We start from the raw sequence: 16,711 nt of genomic DNA, 5'->3' as shown, positions 1-16,711 counted from the left end.
TTTTGTATTTGTAAACCTTACCAAAATACCTGATTGTAGTAAAACTCACATAGATACAATATTACAGGCATTTTTTGGCATAATGCATGTTTGGTTTTGGAGTTATGTTTATATAACTTTCATATTTAGTATGACAGTTATACTGTCATATTAAGTAAAAAAAACTAACTTGTGTCTTTACAAACCTTACAAAATATTATTTTTTTTTTCAGTAAAACTCACAAAGATACATTTCTCCAGGCATTATTAGTCATTTTCTATGTGTGGTTTAGGAGCTATGTTTAAATAACTGTCAGATTGAATGTGACAGCATACTGTCATAGTGAGTAAAACCAATATTTTGTATTTGTAAACCTTAAAAAAAAAATGATTCTAGTAAAACTCACATGGATACAATGTTACAGGCATTTTTAGACATAATGCATGTTTAGTTTTGGAGTTTTGTTTATATACATTTTACATTTAGTATGACAATTATACTGTCATATGGAGTAAAAAACAACTAACTTGTGTCTTTACAAACCTTACAAAAATGTTGTTTTTTTTCAGTAAAACTCACAAAGATGCATTTCTCCAGTCATTATTAGCCATTTAGCATGTTGGGTTTACGAGTTATGTTTAAATAACTGTCATTTTGAACATTGCAGTTATACTGTCATTATGAGTAAAACCTAATTTTTGTATTTATAAACCTTACCAAAATACCTGTTTCTGGTAAAACTCACATAGATTCAATATTACAGGCATTTTTAGACGGATTGCATGTTTGGTTTTGAAGTTATGTTTATATAACTTTCAAATTTAGTAAGACAGTTATACCATCATATTGAGTAAAAAAAACTATATTGTGTCCAAACAAACCTTACAAAAAAAATGTTTTCCGGTAAAACTCACAAAAATACATTTCTCCAGGCATTATTAGCCATTTTGCATCTGTGGTTTAGAATGTATGTTTAAATAACAGTCATATTGAATGTGACAGTATACTGTCATAGTGAGTAAAACCAAAATGTTGTATTTGCAAACCTTACAAAAACAAATTATTCTACTAAAACTCACTTGGATACAATATTATAGGCATTTTAAGACATAATGCATGTTTGGTTTAGGAATTATGTTGAAAAACAATTTTGTTGCTTTTTTTGCATTATATCAGGATTTTAAAAACATCACTGTCATATTGAGAAAAAAACTACTTTTTTTAATTGCAAGCCTTAAAAAAGCATATGTTCGAGTAACTCTCACAAGGATACATTGTTTTAGGCATTATTAGCATTTTTGCATGTGTGGTTTAGGAGTTATGTTTAAATAACTGTCAGATTGAATGTGACAGTATACTGTCATAGTGAGTAAAATCAATATTTTGTATTTGCAAACCTTACAAAAACAACTTATTCTAGTAAAACTCACATGGATTCAATATTACAGGCATTTTTAGATATAAAGCATGTTTGGTTTTGGAGATATGTTTATATAAATTTTACATTTAGTATGAGAGTTACACTGTCATATGGAGTAATAAAAACTAACTTGTGTCTTTACAAACCTTACAAAAAAATGTTTTTTCCAGTAAAACTCACAAAAATGCATTTCGCCAGTCATAATTAGCCATTTAGCATGTTTGGTTTAGGAGTTATGTTTAAATAACTGTCATTTTGAATGTGGGAGTTATTCTGTCTATGAGTAAAACCTAATTTTTGTATTTGTAAACCTTACCAAAATACCTGATTCTGGTAAAACTCACAGAGACTCAATATTACAGGCATTTTTAGACGGATTGCATGTTTGGTTTTGGAGTTAAGTTTATATAACTTTCATATATAGTATGACATTTATATTGTCAAATTGAGTAAAAAAAACTAACTTGTGTTTTTACAAACCTTACAAAATATTTTTTTTCCAGTAAAATTCACTGAGATACATTTTTCCAGGCATTATTAGTCATTTTGCATGTGTGGTTTAGGAGTTATGTCAGATTGAATGTAACAGTATACTGTCATAGTGAGTAAAACCAATATTTTGTATTTGCAAAACCTTACAAAAACAACTGATTCTACTAAAACTCACATGGATACAATATTACAGGCATTTTTAGACATAATGCATGTTTGGTTTTGGAGTTTTAATTATATAACTTTTACATTTAGTATGACAGTTATACTGTCATATTGAGTAAAAGAAACTAACTTGTGTCTATACAAACCTTACAAAATATTTCTTTCCAGTACTAGGTATTTTGGTAAGGTTTACAAATAAAAAAATTAAGTTTTACTCATAATGACAGTATAACTGCCACGTTCAAAATGACAAATATTTAAACATAACTCCTAAACCAAACTTGCTATATGGCTAATAATGCCTGGAGAAAGGAATCTTTGTGAGTTTTAATGGAAAAACAATATTTTGTAAGGTTTGTAAAGACACAAGTTAGTTTTGTTTTACTCAATATGACAGTATAACTGTCATACTTAATGTAAAAGTTGTATAATTATAACTAAAAAACCAAACATGCATTATATCTAAAATTGCCTGTAACGATGTATCCATGTGAGTTTTATTAGAATCAGTTGTTTTTGTAAGTTTTGCAAATACAAAATATTGGTTTTACTCACTATGACAGTATACTGTCACATTCAATCTCACTGTTATTTAAACAAAACTCCTATACCACACATTAAAAGTGACTAATAATAACTGGAGAAATGTATCTCTGTGATTTTTTCTGGAAATTTTTTTTTTTTTAAAGTTTGTAAAAACACGTTAGTTTTTTTTTTACTCAATATGACAGCAGTATACTGTCATAGTGAGTAAAACCAATATTTTGTATTTGCAAACCTTACAAAAACAACTGATTCTAGTAAAACTCACATGGATACAAAATTACAGGCATTTTTTGATATAATACATGTTTGGTTTTGAAGTTATGTTTATATAACTTTTACATTTAGTATGACAGTTATAATGTCATATTGAATAAAAAAAATAACTTGTGTCTTTACAAACCTTACAATTTTTTTTTTCCAGTAAAACTCACAAATATAAATTTTTCCAAGCATTATTAGCCATTTTGCATGTGTGGTTAGGGTTAGGGTTAGGGTTAGGGTTAGGGGTTAGGGTTAGGGTTAGGGTTAGGGTTAAAGTTGGTAAAACCCACACCGATACAATATTCCAGGAATTTTTAGACATAAAGCATGTTTTGGAGTTATGTTTATATGACTTTCATATTTAGTATGACAGTTATACCATTATTTTGAATAAAAAAAACCTAATTTTTATCTTTACAAATCTTACAAAATATTGTTTTCCAGTAAAATTCACAACTATACATTTCTCTAAGCATTATTAGTCATTTTGCATTTGTGTTTTAGGAGTTATGTTTAATTAACTGTCATATTGAGCGTGGCAGTTATATCTATGAGTAAAACCTAATTTTTGTATTCGTAAACCTTACCAAAATACCTGAAACTGATAAAACTCACATATATTCAATATTACAGGCATTTTTTGACGGATTGCATATTTGGTTTTGGAATTATGTTCATATAACTTTCATATATAGTATGAGAGCTAAACTGTTAAATTGTGTAAAAAAAAACTAACTTGTGTCTTTACAAACCTTCCAAAGTATTTTTCCAGTAAAACTCACAAATATACATTCCTCAAGGCCATTTTGTCAGTATACTGTCCATATGAGTAAAACTAATAGTTTGTATTTGTAAACCTTACAAAAACAACTGATTATAGTAAAACTCACATGGATACAAAATTATAAGCATTTTTAAACACAATGTATGTTTGGTGGCAGTCAATGTGGCAGTTATACTGTCATTATGGGTAAAACCTAATTTTTGTAATTGTAAACCTTGCCAAAATACCAGATTCTGGTAAAACTCACATAGATTCAATATTACAGGCATTTTTAGACATAATGTATGTTTGGTTTTGGAGTTATATCTATATAACTTTCATATTTAGTATGACAGTTATACCATCATATTAAATAAAAAAAACTAACTTGTGTCTTTATAAACCTTACAAATTATTTGTTTCCAGTAAAACTCACACTGATACATTTCTCCAGGCATTATTAGCCATCTATCATGTTTGGTTTAGGAGTTATGTTTAAATAACTGTCATATCAAATGTTGCAGTTATACTGTCATTATGAGTAAAACCCAAGTTTTGTATTTGTAAACCTTACCAAAATACCTGATTCTGGTAAAACTCACATAGATTAAATATTACAGGCAGTTTAAGACATATTGCAAGTTTGGTTTAGGAGTTTGGTTTTGGAATTATGTTTATATAACTTTCATATTTAGTATGACGGTTATACCATGATATTGAGTAAAAAAAAACTAACTTTCGTCTTTACAAACCTTACAAAATATTTTTTTCTAGTAAAAATCACAAAGCTACATTTCTCCAGGCATTATTAGCCATGTATCATGTATGGTTTAGGAATTATGTTTAAATAACTGTCATGTTGAGTGTGGCAGTATACTGTCATAGTGAGTAAAACCTAATTTTTGTATTTGTAAACCTTACCAAAATACCTGATTCTGGTAAAACTCACATAGATACAATATTACAGGAATTTTTAGACATAAAACCTGTTTGGTTTTGGAGTTATGTTTATATAACTTTCATATTTAGTATGACAGTTATACCATCATATTGCGTAAAAAAAACAAATTTGTGTCTTTACAAACCTTACACAATATTTTTTTCCATTAATATTCACAAAGATACATTTTTCCAGGCATTAATAGTCATTTTGCATTTGTTTTTTTAGGAGTTATGTTTAAAAAACTGTCAAATTGAGTGTGGCAGTTATACTGTCATTATGAGTAAAACCTAATTTTTGTATTTGTAAACCTTACCAAAATACCTGATTTTGGTAAAACTCACATAGATTCAATATTACAGGCATTTTTAGACGGATTGCAAGTTTGGTTTTGGAGTTATGTGTATATAACTTTCATATTTAGTATGACAGTTATACTGTCAAATTGAGTAAAAAATAACAAACTTGTAATGTTACAAACCTTAGAAAATATTTTTTTCCAGTAAAATTCACAGAGATACATTTTTCTCGGCATTATTAGTCATTTTGCATGTGTGGTTTAGGAGTTATGTTTAAATAACAGTGAGATTGAATGTGACAAAATACCTGATTTTGGTAAAACTCACATAGATTCAATATTACAGGCATTTTTAGACGGATTGCATGTTTGGTATTGGAGTTATGTTTATATAACTTTTACTTTTATTATGACAGTTATACAAACATATTGAATAAAAAATTTTGTATTTTGTAATTTTTGTATTTATAAACCTTACCAAAATTCCTGATTCTGGTAAAACTCACATAGATACAATATTACAGGCATTTTAAGACATAAGGCATGTTTGATTTTGGAGTTATGATTATAGACATTTTTCCAGACATTATTAGCTATTTATCATGTTTGGTTTAGGAGTTATGTTTAAATAACTGTCATATCAAATAATTTCAGTTATGAGTAAAACCCAAGTTTTGTATTTGTAAACCTTATCAAAATACCTGATTCTGGTAAAACTCATATAGATTCAATATTACAGGCAGTTTAAGACGGATTGCAAGTTTGGTTTAGGAGTTTGGTTTTGGAATGATGTTTATATTACTTTTATATTTACTTTGACAGTTATACCATCATATTGAGTAAAAAAAAAAAAAAAAAAAAAAAATTCTAGTAAAACTCACAAAGATACATTTCTCCAGGCATTATTAGCTATTTAGCATGTTTGGTTAAGGAGTTATGTTTAAATAACTGTTATTTTGAATATGGCAGTTATACTGTCATTATGAGTAAAACCCAATTTTTGTATTTGTAAACCTTACCAAAATATCTGATTCTGGTAAAACTCACATAGATTCAATATTACAGGCATTTTTAGACGTATTGCAAGTTTGGTTTCTGAGTTATGTTCATTTAACTTTCATATTTAGTATGACAGTTCTACTGTCATATTAAGTAAAAAAAAACTAACTTGTGTCTTTACAAACCTTATACATTTTTTTTTCCAGGAAAACTCACAAAGATACATTTCTCCAGACATTATTAGCCATTTTGTATTTGTGGTTTAGGAGTTACAATATGTTTAAATAACTGTCAGATTGAATGTGACAGTATACTGTCATAGTGAGTAAAACCTAATTTTTGTATTTGTAAACCTTACCAAAAATGGTAAAAATCACATGGATACAATATTCCAGGCATTTTTAGACATAAAGCATGTTTGGTTTTGGAGTTATGTTTATATACATTTTTCCAGGCTTTATTAGCTATTATCATGTTTGGTTTAGGAGTTATGTTTAAATAACTGTCAGATTGCATGTGACAGTATACTGTCATTATGAGTAAAACCTATTTTTTGTATTTGTAAACCTACCAAAATACCTTATTCTGGTAAAACCCACATCGATACAATATTACAGGAATTTTTTAGACATAAAACATGTTTGGTTTTGGAGTTATGTTTATATAACTTTCATATTTAGTATGACAGTTATACCAACATATTGAGTAAAAAAAAACTAATTTGTATCTTTACAAACAAAATATTGTTTTCCAGTAAAATTCACAAATATACATTTCTCTAGGCATTAGTAGTCATTTTGCATTTGTGTTTTAGGAGTTATGTTTAATTAACTGTCATATTGAGTGTGGCAGTTATACTGTCACTATGAGTAAAACCTAATTTTTGTATTCGTAAACCTTACCAAAATACCTGATTCTGATAAAACTCACACATATTCAATATTACAGGCATTTTTAGACAGATTGCATATTTGGTTTTGGAATTATGTTTATATAACTTTCATATATAGTATGACAGCTATATTGTTAAATTGTGTAAAAATACACAATTATTTACACAATTTAAATACCTGCTACTAGGGTGTAGCAGGTATTTTTTTCAGTAAAACTCACAAAGATACATTCCTCAAGGCATTATTAGCCATTTTGTCAGATTAATTGTGACAGTATACTGTCATTATGAGTAAAACCTAATTTTTGTATTTTTCAACCTTACCAAAATACCTGATTCTGGTAAAACTCACATAGATACAATATTACAGGCATTTTTAGACATAATGCATGTTTGGTTTTGGAGTTATGTTTATATAACTTTCATATTTAGTATGACAGTTATACCATCATATTAAATAAAAAAAACTAACTTGTGTCTTTATAAACCTTACAAATTATTTGTTTCCAGTAAAACTCACAATGATACATTTCTCCAGGCATTATTAGCCATTTATCATGTTTGGATTAGGAGTTATGTTTAAATAACTGTCATATCAAATGTTGCAGTTATACTGTCATTATGAGTAAAACCCAGGTTTTGTATTTGTAAACCTTACCAAAATACCCTATTCTGGTAAAACTCACATAGATTCAATATTACAGGCAGTTTAAGACAGATTGCAAGTTTGGTTTAGGAGTTTGTTTTTGGAATTATGTTTATATAACTTTCATATTTAGTATAACAGTTATACCATCATATTGAATAAAAAAAAACTAACTTTTGTCTTTACAAACCTTACAAAATATTTTTTTCTAGTAAAAATCACAAAGATACATTTCTCCAGGCATTATTAACCATTTTGCATGTGTGGTATAGGAGTTATGTTTACATAACTGTCATATTAAATGTGGCAGTTTTACTGTCATTATGAGTAAAACCATATTTGTGTATATGTAAACCTTACCAAAATACCTGATTCTGGTAAAACTCACATAGATACAATACTAAAGGCATTTTTAGACATAATGCATGTTTGGTTTTGGACTTATGTTTGTATACATTTTTCCAGGCATTATTAGCCATTTATCATGTTTGGTTTGGCTCTCTGAGCTGCCACCTTAATGTGGTAGAGGAGTTTGCGTGTCCCAATGATCCTAGGAGCTATGTTGTCCGGGGGCTTTATGCCCCCTGGTAGGGTCTCCCAAGACAAACTGGTCCTAGGTGAGGGATCAGACAAAGAGCAGCTCGAAGACCTCCATGAAATATAAAAACCAAGGACCCAGATTTCCCTCGCCCGGACGCGGGTCATCGGGGCCCCCCTCTGGAGCACGATGGCGAGCGCCTGGTGGCCGGGCCTGTCCCCGAAGAGCACAGCCCGAAGAGGCAACATGGGTCCCCCCTCCAATGGGCTCACCACCCATAGCAGGGGTCATAGAGGTCGGGTGCGATGTGAGCTGGGCGGCAGCCGAAGGCAGGGCACTTGGCGGTCCGATCCTCGGCTACAGAAGCTAGCTCTTGGGACGTGGAACATCACCTCGCTGGGGGGGAAGGAGCCTGAGCTAGTGCGCGAGGTGGAGAAGTTCCGGCTAGATATAGTCGGACTCACTTCGACGCACAGCAAGGGCTCTGGAACCAGTTCTCTCGAGAGGGGCTGGACTCTCTTCCACTCTGGCGTTGCCGGCAGTGAGAGGCGACGGGCTGGGGTGGCAATTCTTGTTTCCCCCCGGCTCAGAGCCTGTACGTTGGAGTTCAACCCGGTGGACGAGAGGGTAGCTTCCCTCCGCCTTCGGGTTGGGGAACGGGTCCTGACTGTGGTTTGCGCTTACGCGCCAAACCGCAGATCAGAGTACCCACCCTTTTTGGATTCACTTGAGTGAGTACTTGAGAGTGCTCCCCCGGGTGATTCCCTCGTTCTACTGGGGGACTTCAATGCTCATGTTGGCAACGACAGTGAAACCTGGAGAGGCGTGATTGGGAAGAATGGCTGCCCGGATCTGAACCCGAGCGGTGTTTTGTTATTGGACTTTTGTGCCCGTCACAGATTGTCCATAACGAACACCATGTTCAAACAACAGGGTGTCCATATGTGCACTTGGCACCAGGACACCCTAGGCCGCAGTTCCATGATCGACTTTGTAGTTGTGTCATCGGATTTGCGGCCTCATGTTTTGGACACTCGGGTGAAGAGAGGGGCGGAGCTTTCTACCGATCACCACCTGGTGTTGAGTTGGCTGCGATGGTTGGGGAGGATGCCGGACAGACCTGGCAGGCCCAAACGCATTGTGAGGGTTTGCTGGGAACGTCTGGCAGAGTCTCCTGTCAGAGAGAGTTTCAATTCCCACCTCCGGAAGAACTTTGAACATGTCACGAGGGAGGTGCTGGACATTGAGTCTGAATGGACCATGTTCCGCGCCTCTATTGTCGAGGCGGCTGATTGGAGCTGTGGCCGCAAGGTAGTTGGTGCTTGTCGTGGCGGTAATCCTAGAACCCGTTGGTGGACACCGGCGGTGAGGGATGCCGTCAAGCTGAAGAAGGAGTCCTATCGGGTTCTTTTGGCTCATAGGACTCCTGAGGCAGCGGACAGGTACCGACAGGCCAAGCGGTGTGCGGCTTCAGCGGTCACAGAGGCAAAAACTCGGACATGGGAGGAGTTCGGGGAAACCATGGAAAACGACTTCCGGACGGCTTCGAAGCAATTCTGGACCACCATCCGCCGCCTCAGGAAGGGGAAGCAATGCACTATCAACACCGTGTATGGTGAGGATGGTGTTCTGCTGACCTCGACTGCAGATGTTGTGGATCGGTGGAGGGAATACTTCGAAGACCTCCTCAATCCCACCAACACGTCTTCCTATGAGGAAGCAGTGCCTGGGGAGTCTGTGGTGGGCTCTCCTATTTCTGGGGCTGAGGTTGCTGAGGTAGTTGAAAAGCTCCTCGGTGGCAAGGCCCCAGGGGTAGATGAGATCCGCCCGGAGTTCCTTAAGGCTCTGGATGCTGTGGGGCTGTCTTGGTTGACAAGACTCTGCAGCATCGCGTGGACATCGGGGGCGGTACCTCTGGATTGGCAGACCGGGGTGGTGGTTCCTCTCTTTAAGAAGGGGAACCGGAGGGTGTGTTCTAACTATCGTGGGATCACACTCCTCAGCCTTCCCGGTAAGGTCTATTCAAGTGTACTGGAGAGGAGGCTACGCCGGATAGTCGAACCTCGGATTCAGGAGGAACAGTGTGGTTTTCGTCCTGGTCGTGGAACTGTGGACCAGCTCTATACTCTCGGCAGGGTCCTTGAGGGTGCATGGGAGTTTGCCCAACCAGTCTACATGTGTTTTGTGGACTTGGAGAAGGCATTCGACCGTGTCCCTCAGGAAGTCCTGTGGGGAGTGCTCAGAGAGTATGGGGTATCGGACTGTCTGATTGTGGCAGTCCGCTCCCTGTATGCTCAGTGCCAGAGCTTGGTCCGCATTGCCGGCAGTAAGTCGGACACGTTTCCAGTGAGGGTTGGACTCCGCCAAGGCTGCCCTTTGTCACCGATTCTGTTCATAACTTTTATGGACAGAATTTCTAGGCGCAGTCAAGGCGTTGAGGGGATCTGGTTTGGTGGCTGCAGGATTAGGTCTCTGCTTTTTGCAGATGATGTGGTCCTGATGGCTTCATCTGGCCAGGATCTTCAGCTCTCACTGGATCGGTTCGCAGCCGAGTGTGAAGCGACTGGGATGAGAATCAGCACCTTCAAGTCCGAGTCCATGGTTCTCGCCCGGAAAAGGGTGGAGTGCCATCTCCGGGTTGGGGAGGAGATCTTGCCCCAAGTGGAGGAGTTCAAGTACCTCGGAGTCTTGTTCACGAGTGAGGGAAGAGTGGATCGTGAGATCGACAGGCGGATCGGTGCGGCGTCTTCAGCTGTATCGATCCGTTGTGGTGAAGAAGGAGCTGAGCCGGAAGGCAAAGCTCTCAATTTACCGGTCGATCTACGTTCCCATCCTCACCTATGGTCATGAGCTTTGGGTTATGACCGAAAGGACAAGATCACGGGTACAAGCGGCCGAAATGAGTTTCATCCGCCGGGTGGCGGGGCTCTCCCTTAGAGATAGTGTGAGAAGCTCTGTCATCCAGGAGGAGCTCAAAGTAAAGCCGCTGCTCCTCCACATCGAGAGGAGCCAGAGTGGATCGTGAGATCGACAGGCGGATCGGTGCGGCGTCTTCAGTAATGCGGACGCTGTATCGATCCGTTGTGGTGAAGAAGGAGCTGAGCCGGAAGGCAAAGCTCTCAATTTACCGGTCGATCTACGTTCCCATCCTCACCTATGGTCATGAGCTTTGGGTTATGACCGAAAGGACAAGATCACGGGTACAAGCGGCCGAAATGAGTTTCCTCCGCCGGGTGGTGGGCTCTCCCTTAGAGATAGTGTGAGAAGCTCTGTCATCCGGGAGGAGCTCAAAGTAAAGCCGCTGCTCCTCCACATCGAGAGGAGCCAGATGAGGTGGTTCGGGCATCTGGTCAGGATGCCACCCGAACGCCTCCCTAGGGAGGTGTTTAGGGCACGTCCGACCGGTAGGAGGCCGCGGGGAAGACCCAGGACACGTTGGGAAGACTATGTCTCCCGGCTGGGCTGGGAACGCCTCGGGGTCCCACAGGAAGAGCTGGACGAAGTGGCTGGGGAGAGGGAAATCTGGGCTTCCCTGCTTAGGCTGCTGCCCCCGCGACCCGACCTCGGATAAGCGGAAGAAGATGGATGGATGGATGGATGGTTAAGGAGTTATGTTTAAATAACTGTCATATCAAATAATGCAGTTATACTGTCATTATGAGTAAAACCCAAGTTCTGTATTTGTAAACCTTATCAAAATACCTGATTCTGGTAAAACTCATATAGATTCAATATTACAGGTAGTTTAAGACGGATTGCAAGTTTGGTTTAGGAGTTTGGTTTTCGAATTATGTTTATATTACTTTTATATTTAGTTTGACAGTTATATCATCACATTGAGTAAAAAAAAAAAACATTTTTCTTTACAAACCTTACAAAATATTTTTTTCTAGTAAAACTCACAAAGATACATTTCTCCAGGCATTATTAGCCATTTAGCTTGTTTGGTTTAGGAGTTATGTTTAAATAACTGTTATTTTGAATATCGCAGTTATACTGTCATTATGAGTAAAACCAAATTTTTGTATTTGTAAACCTTACCAAAATACCTGATTCTGGTAAAACTCACATAGATTCAATATTACAGGCATTTTTAGACGTATTGCAAGTTTGGTTTTGGAGTTATGTTTATTTAACTTTCATATTTAGTATGACAGTTATACTGTCATATTAAGTGAAAAAACTAACTTGTTTCTTTACAAACCTTATGAAAAAAATGTTTTCCAGGAAAACTCACAAAGATACATTTTTCCAGGCATTATTAGCCATTTTGTAATTGTGGTTTATGAGTTACAGTATGTTTAAATAACTGTCAGATTGAATGTGACAGTATACTGTCATAGTGAGTAAAACCAAATTTTTGTATTTGTAAACCTTACCAAAAATACCTGATTCTGGTAAAAAATCACAAAGATACAATATTGCAGGCATTTTTAGACATAATGCATGTTTGGTTTTGGAGTTATGTTTATACAACTTTTATATTTAGTATGACAGTTATACCATCATATTGAGTAAAAAAAACAAAAAACTTGTGTCTTTATAAACCTTACAAAAAAAAATGTTCCCAGTAAAACTCACAAAGATAAATTTCTCAAGGCATAATTAGCCATTTATTACTGTCATAATGAGTAAAAAACTACTTTTTGTGTTTGCAAGCCTTAAAATAGCAAATGTTTCGAGTAAAACTCACAAGGATACATTGTTTTAGGCTTTATTAGCCTATTTTGTATGTGTGGTTAGGAAATTATGTTTAAATAACTGTCAAATTGAATGTAGCAGTTATCTGTCATTATGAGTAAACCCCTAATTTATGTAATTGTACACCTAACCAAATTAACTGATTCTTGTAAAACTCACATAGATACAATATTTTAGGCATTTTTAGACATAATGCATGTTCAGTTTTGGAGTTATGTTTATATAACTTTCATATTTGGTATGACAGTTATAATGTCATTGAATTAAAAAAACTAAATTCCCTTTTTGCAAAACTTACAAAAGATAATTTTCTAGTAAAACTTACAAAGATACATGTCTTCAGGCATTATTAGACATGTTGCATGTTTGGTGTAGGAATTATGTTGAAAAATATTTTTATTGCTTATTTCGCATTATCTCAGGATTTTAAGAACATTACTGTCATAATGAATAAAAAAAGTACTTTTTGTAATTGCAAGCCTTAAAATAGCAAATGTTTCGAGTAAAACTCACAAGGATGCATTGTTTTAGGCTTTTTTAACCTATTTGCATGTGTAATTTGGGAGTTAAGCTTAAATAACAGTCAAATTGAATGTAACAGGTATACTGTCATAAAAAAACAAACAATTTTTGTATTTGCAAACCTTACAAAATTACCTGATTCTGGTAAAACTCACATAGATACAACATTACAGGCATTTTTAGACATAATGCATGTTCAGTTTTGGAGTTATGTTTATATAACTTTCATATTTGGTATGACAGCTATACTGTCATATTGTATGAAATAAACTAACTTGAGTCTTTGTAAAACTTACAAAAGATAATTTTTCTAGTATAACTAACAAATATACTCGTATCCAGGCATTATAAGACATGTTTGGTGTAGGAATTATGATGAAAAACTATTTTATTGCTTTTTTTTGCATTATCTCAGGATTTTGAGAACATTACTGTCATGAGTAAAAAACTACTTTTTGTGTTTGCAAGCCTTAAAATAGCATATGTTTCGAGTAAAACTCACATGGATGCATTGTTTTAGGCTTTATTAGCCTATTTTGCATGTGTGGTTAGGAAGTTATGTTTAAATAACTGTCAAATTGAATGTAGCAGTTATCTGTCATAATGAGTAAACCCCTAATTTATGTAATTGTACACCTTACCAAATTGACTGATCCTTGTAAAATTCACATAGATACAATATTTTAGGCATTTTTAGACATAATGCATGTTTAGTTTTGGAGTTATGTTTATATAACTTTCATATTTGGTATGACAGTTATACTTTCATATTGAATTAAAAAAACTAACTTGCCTCTTTGCAAAACCTACAAAAGATAATTTTGTAGTAAAACTAACAAAGATACATGTCTTCAGGCATTATTAGACATGTTGCATGTTTGGTGTAGGAATTATGTTGAAAAACATTTTTATTGCTTATTTCGCATTATCTCATGATTTTAAGAACATTACTGTCATAATGAGTAAAAAATACTTTTTGTGTTTGCAAGCCTTTAAATAGCAAATGTTTCCAGTAAAACTCACAAGGATACATTGTTTTAGGCTTTATTAACCTATTTGCATGTGTGATTAGGAAGTTATTGTTATTTAACAGTTTAATTGAATGTAACAGTTATACTGTCATTATGAAAAAAAACAAATTTTGTATTCGGAAACCCTACCAAATTACCTGATTCTGGTGAAACTCACATAGATACAATATTACAGGCAATTTTAGACACAATGCATGTTCAGTTTTGGAGTTATGTTTATATAACTTTCATATTTGGTATGTCAGTTATACTGTCATATTGTATTAAAAAAACTAACTTGAGTCTTTGTAAAACTTACAAAAGATATTTTTTCTAGTATAACTAACAAAGATACATGTATCCAGGCATTATTAGACATGTTGCATGTTTGGTGTAGGAATTATGATGAAAAACATTTTTATTGCTTATTTCGCATTATCTCAGGATTTTAAGAACATTACTGTCATAATGAGTAAAAAACTCCTTTTTGTGTTTGCAAGCCTTCAAATAGCATATGTTTAGAGTAAAACTCACAAGGATGCATTGTTTTAGGCTTTATTAGCCTATTTGCATGTGTGGTTAGGAAGTTATGTTAAAATAACTGTCAAATTGAATATAGCAGATATAATGTCATTTTGAGAAAAACCCAAATTTTGTATTTGTAAACCTTACCAAATTACCTGATTCTGGTAAAACTCACATAGATACAATATTACAGGCATTTTTAGACATAATACTTGTTCAAATTTGGAGTTATGTTTATATATATTTCATATTTGGTATGACAGTTATAATGTTATATTGAATTAAAAAAACTAACTTGCCTCTTTGCAAAACTTACAAAAGATATGTTTTCTAGTAAAACTAACAAAGATACATATGTTCACGCATTATTAGACATGTTGCATGTTTGGTGTAGGAATTATGTTGAAAAAACATTTTTATTGCTTATTTCGCATTATCTCAGGATTTTAAGAACATTACTGTCATAATGAGTAAAAAACTACTTTTTGTGTTTGCAAGCCTTAAAATAGCATATGTTTCGGTAAAACTCACATAGATGCATTGTTTTAGGCTTTATTAGCCTATTTTGCATGTGTGGTTAGTAGTTATGTTTAAATAACTGTCAAATTGAATGTAGCAGTTATCTGTCATTATGAGTAAACCCCTAATTTTTGTAATTGTACACCTTACCAAATTACCTGATTCTTGTAAAACTCAAATAGATTCAATATTTTAGGCATTTTTAGATAAAATGCATGTTTAGTTTTGGAGTTATGTTTATATAACTTTCATATTTGGTATGACAGTTATACTTTCATATTGAATTAAAAAAACTTAACTTGCCTCTTTGCAAAACTTACAAAAGATAATTTTTCTAGTAAAACTCACAAAGATACATATCTTCACGCATTATTAGACAGCTTGCATGTTTGGTGTAGGAATTATGTTGAAAAACATTTGTATTGCTTATTTCGCATTATCTCATTATTTTAAGAACATTACTGTCATAATGAGTAAAAAACTACTTTTTGTGTTTGCAAGTCTTAAAATAGCATATGTTTCGAGTAAAACTCACAAGGATGCATTGTTTTAGGCTTTATTAACCTATTTTGCATGTGTGGTTAGGGAGTTATGTTTACATAACAGTCAAATTGAATGTAGCAGTTAAACAGTCATTATGAAAAAAAAACAATTTTTATATTTGTAAACCTTACCAAATTACCAGATTCTTGTGAAACTCACATAGATACAATATTTTAGGCATTTTTAGACATTAATGCATGTTCAATTTTGGATTTATGTTTATATATTTCATATTTGGTATGACAGTTATACTGTCATATTGAATTAAAAAAACTAACTTGCCTTTTTGCAAAACTTACAAAAGATAATTTTTCTAGTAAAACTAACAAAGATTCATGTCTTCAGGCATTATTAGACATGTTGCATGTTTGGTGTAGGAATTAAGTTGAAAAACATTTTTAATGCTTATTTCGCATTATCTCAGGATTTTAAGAACATTACTGTCATAATGAGTAAAAAACTACTTTTTGTGTTTGCAAGCCTTAAAATAGCAAATGTTTCGAGTAAAACTTACAAGGATGCATTGTTTTAGGCTTTATTAGCCTATTTTGCATGTGTGGTTAGAAGTTATGTTGAAATAACTGTCAAATTGAATGTAGCAGATATCTGTCATTATGAGTAAACCCTTAATTTATATAATTGTACACCTTACCAAATTAACTGATTCTGGTGAAACTCACATAGATACAATATTACAGGCAATTTTAGACACAATGCATGTTCAGTTTTGGAGTTATGGTTATATAACTTTCATATTTGGTATGACAGTTATACTGTCATATTGAATTAAAAAAACTTATTTGCCTCTTTGCAAAACTTACAAAAGATAATTTTTCTAGTAAAACTAAAAAAGATACATGTCTTCAGGCATTATTAGACATGTTGCATGTTTGGTGTAGGAATATTGTTGAAAAACATTTTTATTGCTTATTTCGCACTATCTCAGGATTT

Source organism: Nerophis lumbriciformis, linkage group LG04 (genome assembly GCF_033978685.3).
Source record: "Nerophis lumbriciformis linkage group LG04, RoL_Nlum_v2.1, whole genome shotgun sequence".
NCBI lineage: Eukaryota > Metazoa > Chordata > Actinopteri > Syngnathiformes > Syngnathidae > Nerophis > Nerophis lumbriciformis.
Note: the sequence above shows the minus strand (reverse complement) of the source record.